At 35.1% G+C, this 9999-nt stretch overlaps 1 protein-coding gene across 1 annotated transcript in view; it reads right to left on the reverse strand.

The window, feature by feature from the left end:
- The window catches only part of LOC127831180 (40S ribosomal protein S16), a 38258-nt gene extending 29348 nt beyond the window's left edge, over positions 1–8910 (reverse strand). The window contains exon 1 of the mRNA XM_052356177.1: positions 8796–8910. The gene's annotated coding sequence lies outside the window, so the exon portion shown is untranslated. The remainder of the gene's footprint in view (positions 1–8795) is intronic.
- Positions 8911–9999: the final 1089 nt, after the last annotated feature.

A 9999-nucleotide genomic window follows, 5' to 3' on the forward strand; every position in this document is an offset into this window, starting at 1 on the left:
TGCTGTCAGTAGATATTACTGAATCAAATCATTTGTACAGTGAGCATCCACTAGCTTTCAAAAGTTGAAGTCCTGACTTCCAATACTTTAATTTTGGTCGTCCCAGTCATAAGAGTGGAAGTCCCATTATTATTTCAGTAAAATCCTACTTGATGTACACTGTGAATAAACAATTTTGGCATGATACCGTCAATATATCAATCTTTAAAGGTATATTGTTTATTGCTGCATTGTTTGCATAAAGGTTCATGTAAAGACAGTAAAGTGTAAAAAGGCTTATTTTTCACAAAGGAATAGTTCAATAAATATTATGGCAAATAATTATCCCCACGCTTTTTGAAAAAAAGGTGGGGATATTGTGGTTATCTCCGCCGTATGTCCGTCTGTCTGTCTGTCCGTCCTGGCCACTATCTCCTCCTACACTAAAAACACTAGAACCTTGAAACTTACACACATGGTAGCTATGAGCATATGTGCGACCCTGCACTATTTGGAATTTTGATCTGACCCCTGGGTCAAAAGTTATAGCGGTTGGGGTGGGGCCGCGTCAGAAATTATCACTCATTTTTTTAGGTTATTTTACATTTACTTCTTTATTTCTACACCGATTCACTTCAAATTGATACTGGACCTCTCTTATAACAATACGGTCAATCTCAACCATGCATGGCCCCATTCCCAACCCTGGGGCGCCCCGCCCACATAGGCCACACCCACCAAAAATTTCCATTTACTATAATTTTTTCATTTCTACACGGATTCACTTCAAATTGATACTGAACTTTTGTTATGACATTAGGGTCAATCTCAACTATGCATGGCCCCAATCCCAACCCTGGGGCGCCCGCCCACATAGGCCACACCCACCAAAAAATTCCATTTACTATAATTTTTTCATTTCTACACGGATTCACTTCAAATTGATACTGAACTTCTCTTATGACATTAGGGTCAATCTCAACTATGCATGGCCCCATAACCAACCCTGAGGCCCCGCCCACATAGACCACACCCACCCAAAATTGCCTTTACTATAATTTCTTCATTTCTACACAGATTCACTTCAATTGATATTGAACTTCTCTTATGACTATACAGTCAATCTCAACTATGCATGGCCCCATTACCAACCCTGGGGCGCCCCGCCCACATAGACCACACCCACCCAAAATTGCCTTTTACTATAATTTCTTCATTTCTACACCGATTCACTTCAAATTGATACTGAACCTCTCTTATGACAATACGGTCAATCTCAACTATGCATGGCCCCATTACCAACCCTGGGGCCCCGCCCACATAGACCACACCCACCCAAAATTGCCTTTTACTATAATTTCTTCTTTTCTACACTGATTCACTTCAAATTGATACTGAACTTCTCTTATGACAATATGGTCAATCTCAACTATGCATGGCACAATTACCAACCCTGGGGCGCCCTGCCCACATATGTCACACCCACCCAAAATTGCCTTTTACTATAACTTCTTCATTTCTACACCAATTCACTTCTAATTGATGATGAACTTCTCTTATGACAATACGGTCAATCTCAGCTATGCATGGCCCCATTACCAACCCTGGTGCACACCTAGGTCAAACATTCGGCGTGGGGATACGCGTCGGCCTCTGCCGCGCCATTTCTAGTTCAATTTATATGTCAATAGGCTTGTAAATACTAGTAGAGCAGATCAGTAAATGCTAATAAATATTATGCAAAATGTTGCTTTTGAAGAAATATACAGCGCATGCATGAAATTATCAAAATAACAAACGGAGTTAAATTGAACAAATTCCCTTGGTCAAAATATTGTATACACTTAATGTTAGGTACTACAAATGAAAAGTCCACACAACACACACCAACAATCCTAAAACATCCAAAAGAAAAACACCAAAGAACGTCAAAAGTTAACAAAATAATTGGGAACTACTTTTAGTATGGTGGACTTTCCAGTGAACCTTTATTGTCAAATTTACTTATTTACTCGCAATACAGTACTCATTATAGTCACAAAATGACACAAATACAAAAAATAAACTATATAACCAAAAGGCATAAACGTGTATTGTTAATTTGAAATATATAAGACTCGGAAAGACGACTAATTTGCTACCTTTAAACAAATTACAACATGTTTATGTCACTGCTCGAACACCCTACCCGTTCGTCAAACATGTGGGGCATAAAACATCCGGTTTAAAGGAAGTCGACATTACAATATTTTAATTAACGATCTAGGCATAATATTTATGGGATCGGAAAAATGAATTATACAAATGTTGGGCACACGTACATATTAAACCAAGTGAACATTGACCTTTCTATAAAAACCTTGTCATTGATCAAAAAATGCATTTGTTATCGTCTTGTCATGTTTACCTGTTCAGCTAGCCATTATTTGCCAGAAGTATATTAGAAAAATATTTCTTTTCAATTTCGACAATTTAAAAAATATTACCGATTTGTTCTTAAGTTCTTATAATTTGTTTATGAGGTATTTTCAAGTTATCTAATCAAATAAATATAATATGTAAACAATATTTAATAAATTCGTAAATGCGGATCAATACAAACTGCTGACAAAGATGGACGACAGATGAAATTAAATAGGGAGGAGACTGAAATGTATCAAGATTCTATTGAATTAGTGAATTTCATGTAAGCGTCATTGTTATGGAGGTAATAGGAAAATGATATAGTTTCATGAAATATATTTCCTAACATCATAACTCCTCTTGATCGCATGCTATGCAATTGGAAACTTAAGACTTTTTCCAAATTCTATAATTAGCAACTCATGGTATAAACATGCAGTGATTTTTTTTGCTTTAATTTGTGACAGCCTGTGCCATTTGAATTGGGAAAATTAGCGTGATAAACCGTGAAATTGGGAAAAATAGCGCGATAAACCATGAAATTGGGAAAAATTAAGCATTATAAATAGGATTATAAGTAACAGAAGTGATATTGTTTTTAAGTGCATGTTCAGGGAGTTTTCTAGAAAAGGAGTCTGGTCAAATTGTTTGTTTTTAATCAATAAAAGTGGCAAGATTGGGAATGATTTATGGACAAAAATGACTAAATTCTAGTTATATATTTTGTAAGATGTTTTAAAAATAAAGTTGAGACCTAGATTTTATTAAGTTATATGAGACTTCTTTCTAAAAAAAAATATTTTTTTTTTTTTTTTGGAAGTTGGGCCTTTTTTTGGGAAATTTTGGTCAGATTTTTGGGAAAAAACGTGTATTTTTGCGATTGGGAAGCAGCCGAAATTCGGCTGTAAATTTGAGCAAAAAAAATCACTGACATGTAAATATAACTGGCCAATACTGTTGGTGGTTTTATTTGGTTCATGTGTGTTCTTTTTAATGGATTGCTATTAGCTGAAATAATTCGCGTTCAGAATAAATCTGAACGCTGAAACTCCGGTCTGTAAAAACCATAACGAAAAATAAATACAATACTATTATGGGAATTACAGTATTTTCAAGTGTATATTTCCAAAATCTATCCGTTGTTTGACAAATATGAACTAAGATCACAAAAATTACCTTTATTTCGTTCGAAATCATAGACATTGAACGATTATTTTCTCAAAGGCAACCATTTTGGCATTGTTGTTGTTGTTCTTATTTCGTACCTTAGCTATTTCGTACCTATTACTTTTGGGGTATTTCGTTACTGTTGATTCAAATATTTTGAGTTATAATAGTTATAATTATTCTTATGCTTCTTCTTCTTCTTATGATTATTATTTCTAATTTCATTTCTTACCGTTTTTTGCATATTGCACACTTTGTTTGTTCGAACTCAGTTACAAACATAGTTGAATTTAACCTCTATCAAGGGAGATAACATGAACCTTTACTATACAAGGATTTATATTGGATGAAACAAACTCGAAATATAGTTTATTAACAGGTTAATTTCGATATATTTTGCTCATTATATACTATTAAGGCAACGTTCTTTCATAATAGTCACAAATATGTGTGTATTTAAATTCAGAAGTGATGCGACCGAAATTTGGGACGGAACTCTCGCTATTAAAAAGATAGAGTGGACTATCGACGCCAAGAGTCTGCCAAAGCAAAAATCATCAAAAGACTATATGGCGGCAATTTATATTGACTAGGATTGCTATATATTGGATAATTTTTGCTAATAATGACATTATTACTAAGATTTGTGATTGTTTTTCTTGAAAATGTATACATATGTAGAAATAATATATAATTATTTAAACCATATGTAAATTTCATTTATTTATTTTGTGTAATACTGATCATTTTTATATTTTTAAATTTCTTTAATGTGGGGTCATTTTGGCACTTAACATGAACCTTAGTTCAGAAATTCGTTACTTGTTTCCTTAACTGCTTGATAAATGGTAATCGGAGGATAATTCAGTAAACATATCAAATATCATAGTACGAAATCAACACAAATGGACATTTAATATTGATGAACAGGTTAAATGTCATCTTTTATAAGGTAATATAAAAGTAAAGTAGATAAGGCTGCTGGCCCAGATATGATCAAACCCATTGTCCTCAAGGAACTCCGGCATGAGATCCTTGACCTAGTGTCACTGATTTTCCAAAAGTCCTTAGACTCTGGTCAACTCCCATCAGATTGGACAAAGGCAAACGTCTCTCCTCAATTTAAAAAAGGTAACACTAGCGACCCAGCAAACTATAGGCCCATATCACTCACATGTGTCCTATGCAAACTACTAGAACACATTATCGCATCTAGCCTATCCACACACTTTTCCAAACACAGCATACTCTATGAGCTGCAACACGGGTTTCGCGAAAGGCGGTCCTGTGAGACTCAGCTTATAGAGTTAGTAGATGACTTAGCGAAAACTCTTGCATCAGGTAAACAGACAGACCTAATCCTACTAGACTTTAGTAAAGCCTTCGACAAAGTCAATCACCGCAAATTACTGCATAAACTTAAGATACATGGTGCTTCTGACCAGACCATATCCTGGATCAAATCCTTCCTAATCGGCAGATCCCAATCAGTCGTAGTAGATGGTACTAAGTCTGACCAAGTCCCAGTTACCTCTGGAGTGCCTCAGGGTTCTGTCCTGGGCCCCCTCCTATTCCTACTATACATAAATGACCTCCCTTCCCTTGTTACATCCCAAGTTCGCCTCTTTGCTGATGACACTGCCATCTATCTAACAGTGACATCCGAGGCGGACTGTCAAAGTTTACAAGACGATCTCAGTAAACTAGAGAAATGGGAAGAGCTATGGGACATGGAGTTTAACCCTGGCAAGTGTCAGGTCCTCCATGTCACACGGAATCGTAAGCCCATTGCGCACCAATACAAGCTTCATGGTCAAATCCTATCCCCAGTTAAGGACGCAAAATACCTTGGTGTTGACATTTGCCATGATTTAAGTTGGAACACACATATCTCCAGGATCACAACAAATGCAAACAAAACATTAGGTCTCCTCAAACGTAACATCAAGACAAAACATGAAAAGGTCAAATCACTATCCTATCAAACACTAGTACTAGCAACCCCAGCTAATCTCCGATAATCCCACATTTTATCTGGAAAACTGTGAAAAGTCTACACCGCCTGTGGCATTTTGGGGATTAAAATTACATTTGTAGATGAATATTTTTATAATTGGTCTCATTTTAAAGCAAATAAAATTCTCTACAAAATGCATGTTTTACTTTTGTATTTTACCCACTATAACCCAGTTTTATCTGTTAATAAACAATAAATATTATGGTTTTTCGCTGTTGCGCGTGATTATCATCTTTCATGCACTCGGCGCGTGGCACATGTACTCTTTGTTCCTATTCGCGGGTGACTTAAACTTTATGAATATTAATGAGATGGACGAATCCATTTAGAAAAGTTCACGACCTCCATTCATGACTTTGATGCAAATTTTTAAGTTCATCCGAATCGAAGATATAGTCCCCTAAAGTGTCGCCGATTTTTTACAAAAAGTACTGATTTCCGAACTATGCATCATATATCATATTGTAGGGAATGTTCTGAAGTTTAATTTGATATAAAAAAATTTGTCGGAAACAATAGGAACCCTCCCGCATTTTAAGCCGAACGTAGTAATTTATTCAAATTTACTCCGGTCACGCGGCGACCCTCGCTTTTCACCTTTGACCGCCATTTTGATTAACTGATTACGCATCGTAAACACGTTTTTCTATCGACGATTTTGAAGAAAACATCTTCATGTGGTTCAACTTTATTATAAATACAAAGGTGAGTTCTAGAAACCTTGATTTTGACTCGATTAATTATTTATTTCAGTGCAAATATGTAATTTCGATGTAAGGACGGGCACTTGCTCGTGCGATCGAATCGTAGGGAAACCAACCCTGTGTTACTGTTATGAAATGCCCTCAAAGGTGTTTTTATCCGTAAATTATATGTATGAAAATAAGTTTTCTTAAGTATCTAAACAATCGTTGACATGATTAAATCGATAAATTTGCCCCGACATTGTAGAAATTGTCCAAATGTGCATATCCCCACTGGCCTGTGAGAATTTTTTTGCACTGTAAAAGTTGCATATTAACATGATTTATACATGTACTGATGATGTAGGTCTGACTTTTCTTTCCTTTTTTCAGTAGATCTAGGAAGTCAATGGCAGACTACCCAGGACCATTCTGTCATGAAAATGGTATAACAACCTCTCTTTAGAAGAAGGCAGAAACCTTGTAGCCTATAAACAGGCAGAAGAATGGACTCATTCTTGAAATAAATACTTTAATAGAAAAAATGGGGAAATTTCAACTGTGTTGTTCAATTTACTGTGTCATCTTAACCCTTCATTCAAAGCATCAACAGAAAAATATGTCAAAACCAAAGTTTCAAGAACATGTGACCAGAAAAAAAACTTGTCAATTTAAAGAAAAGTGCCCGGTGAAAAAATGTGAAAGACTTGATGAATCTAAATGCAGAATTTTAAATTGTAATGCATATGTTGCAATTGCATACCAGGATGCTTGGTATCCTGGTCTGGATTTTGAAGTTAAAGATAAAGAAAACTTTGTGGTTAAATTCATGACTACCACCAGAAAACTTGGCCAGTACAAATGGCCTCTACGAGAAGACATTCAGACGGTTCAGAAACAATTCCTAATTTCTGCTGGATTTGTGCCCGACTGTTTGAATTTTGAATGGTTATGGAATGTGAAAGAGGCACCAACAAAAGACAACATATATAACATATATAAGAAATATTCATAGATTTATTTCAACGATTAGAAAGTTATAGAATGTGTGCATGTCCCCGTCCCAAAACGATGAAAAGACATTCCGCCCCCCCCCAAACACCTGTGAAAATTTTATTAGAGAGTTAAGACTAAATTAGTTAAATTTGCCTTTAAAAACCGGTTTCCATTTTAAGTAATTCCAATATTGCTTTTGAGTGAATAAATGTGCTAATTGTAGATATTTTAGCCTGATGCCTTTCGAAAAAAAGATAATGTCTCTAATACAATTATGTCTCTAATAAAATTATGTATATGCTTCCTAAATGTGTTGATCATTACCATGTGTGTATTAATAACTAAAAGGGTTTATAATACTATAATGAACAGAGTATACATTGATCTACAAATGTTCCAAATTTCATGAAGATATCTCTAAAAATAAAAAAGTTATGGCAATTTTACTATGTAAAAATGTATGAACTTGAATTTCCGGTGCCGCGAATGTCGCGCTTCCTTGTTCACTTTATATAGGGAGAAAATTCAGAATTTGTGCGCATTTTAGCAATATTCAAATTCCCATAACTTTTTTATTTTTTAAGATATTTTAAAAAGAAAAACTGTTCTGAAAAGCTCTTAAAGAGCTCTTTTCAAATATGCAATTGCCTTTAAAAACAGATGTTGATGAAAAATTAGCTGGGGTTGCTACTAGTACGTCCCCAACTTGAATATTCTTCCCCCATATGGTCACCACACACTCAGGTCAACAAACACAACATAGAAATGATTCAGCGGCGAGCAGTCAGATGGGTAAAAAATGACTACTCCCATTACACCAGTGTCACACAACTTCAAAATACACTCAACTGGCGCACCCTTGAGAACAGACGCATAGATGCCAAACTCGTCCTTTTCTACAAAGTCTACCACCATCTTGTGGCCATATCCATCCCATCTTATCTTGAAGCCCCAACCAGGTTAAACAGACACATGCATCCCCTCAGTCTTCGTCAAGTCCATACAGGTTACGATTACTTTAAGTACTCTTTCTTCCCCCACACCACAGTATTGTGGAACAGGTTACCCCACCCCGTTGCAATGCTGCCTGACCTTGAGAGCTTCAAGCAGGCAGTAGCCCAACTTAGCCACTAAACCCATGGGAATTGCTTTTATCCATTTTTTTACCCCTTGTATACTATATGACTTTTAAATCTCTTAACAACCTAACAACACTATCCTTATTATTGTACAAATTCTTAATTTGCTGAAAGATACCTTTCTCAGCTTTTACTCTTTTACTTTACTAACAGCCAACGCGCACCCTGCCCATAATACTCGCGAGAGGCGTGAGGCAGTACTATGAGATAGATAGATAATTAATACCAAGCTGCTAGTCGATAGATCGCGGAAATGTATCACTTTTGGCCACCCAATGAGCATACATATACTTTTCTATATAGAAAGACCACTTTTGTAGACGGATAATATTATTTTACCAAAAAATGAATTTTAAAACGTAAGCAATTCACTATTGTCCGACAAAAATTGCATTGTTATTGCTTACCTACCTATTATTAGGAGTAAAATTTTGGAAAGGAAATCTAACGGGGTTTACACGTGTTATTTCACGGTTTAGGGAAAAACAGTTCGAATAACGTGATCAAAATCGACCAACTTCGCACCAATTTCGTTTTATGCTACGTATATTCAGAGTAATTACAATACGAAAACAACAACATCTGTAAAACATGAAAAACTAAAAATGCTAGCGTTAAAACATACCATATATAATATTGTTCATTCAGGGATAAATTTGTGTATTCAAAGATCCACGTATAAAGATCTTAAAGGGGCCTTTTCACATATTTTGGCATGTTTTGAAGTTTGTCATCAAATGCTTTATATTCATAAATGTAAAAATTGAATCTTAAAATCTCCAGTAAAAATTCAAGAATAAAATAAAAAAATAAAAAAGTAACCCTTAGCAGGACTCGAACCACTGACCCCTGGAGTTAAAAGTCTACCACTAAGACCACTCGGCCACCCTTCCTCATACAATGAACGATGTATTTTATAATTTTAATAAGCAATCCTCGTAGATTCACATAATATAAAGACAACAACAGAAATCTCCAAATTATTCATTCGTTTCGCGTGGCAACACTTTATAATTTTCAGATTTTTAAACAGTAAAAAGATGCATATAATGGTTATTTTAAAGCATGGTAAATGTTCAGTACTACCGTTTCCTCACAAATGTCATAACTAAAACGAAAATTTGCGATTCTTCAACAACTTTTTTCAATTTTGTCAATTTACCAAAACGTGAAAAGGCCCCTTTAATTTCAATCGAATATTACACACATAATTTTAAGCTACTAGTGTCAAAAGTTTTGGAAATCTATTAAACGAGTCTCTTTAAAGCTGCCACTGCAAACATACTACTAAGCTTGAATACATAAGTGGTTGACTTTTATCGAAACTTTAGTTTAGATCAAACACAAATATACATATATTATTCAGTCCTGCCAAAGCATATATTTTTATCGAAACGACCGAATAAGCCGATGAACAATTTTGTTACCATCCAATTTTGCAATATTATCCGTATTAGAAGTAAACTATGGTTAACCTGGGTCGGTTTTACAAGTTTTAAACAAAACTATGATAATATTTATCCCACTGTCTATTGTGTGTTGTTGAGAGTAATTCATACATTGGAAAGGATATCTACTCTTTTATATTGTAAATCCAGCTTTTCTTCTGACGGCC

This window comes from Dreissena polymorpha, chromosome 1 (genome assembly GCF_020536995.1).
Source record: "Dreissena polymorpha isolate Duluth1 chromosome 1, UMN_Dpol_1.0, whole genome shotgun sequence".
NCBI lineage: Eukaryota > Metazoa > Mollusca > Bivalvia > Myida > Dreissenidae > Dreissena > Dreissena polymorpha.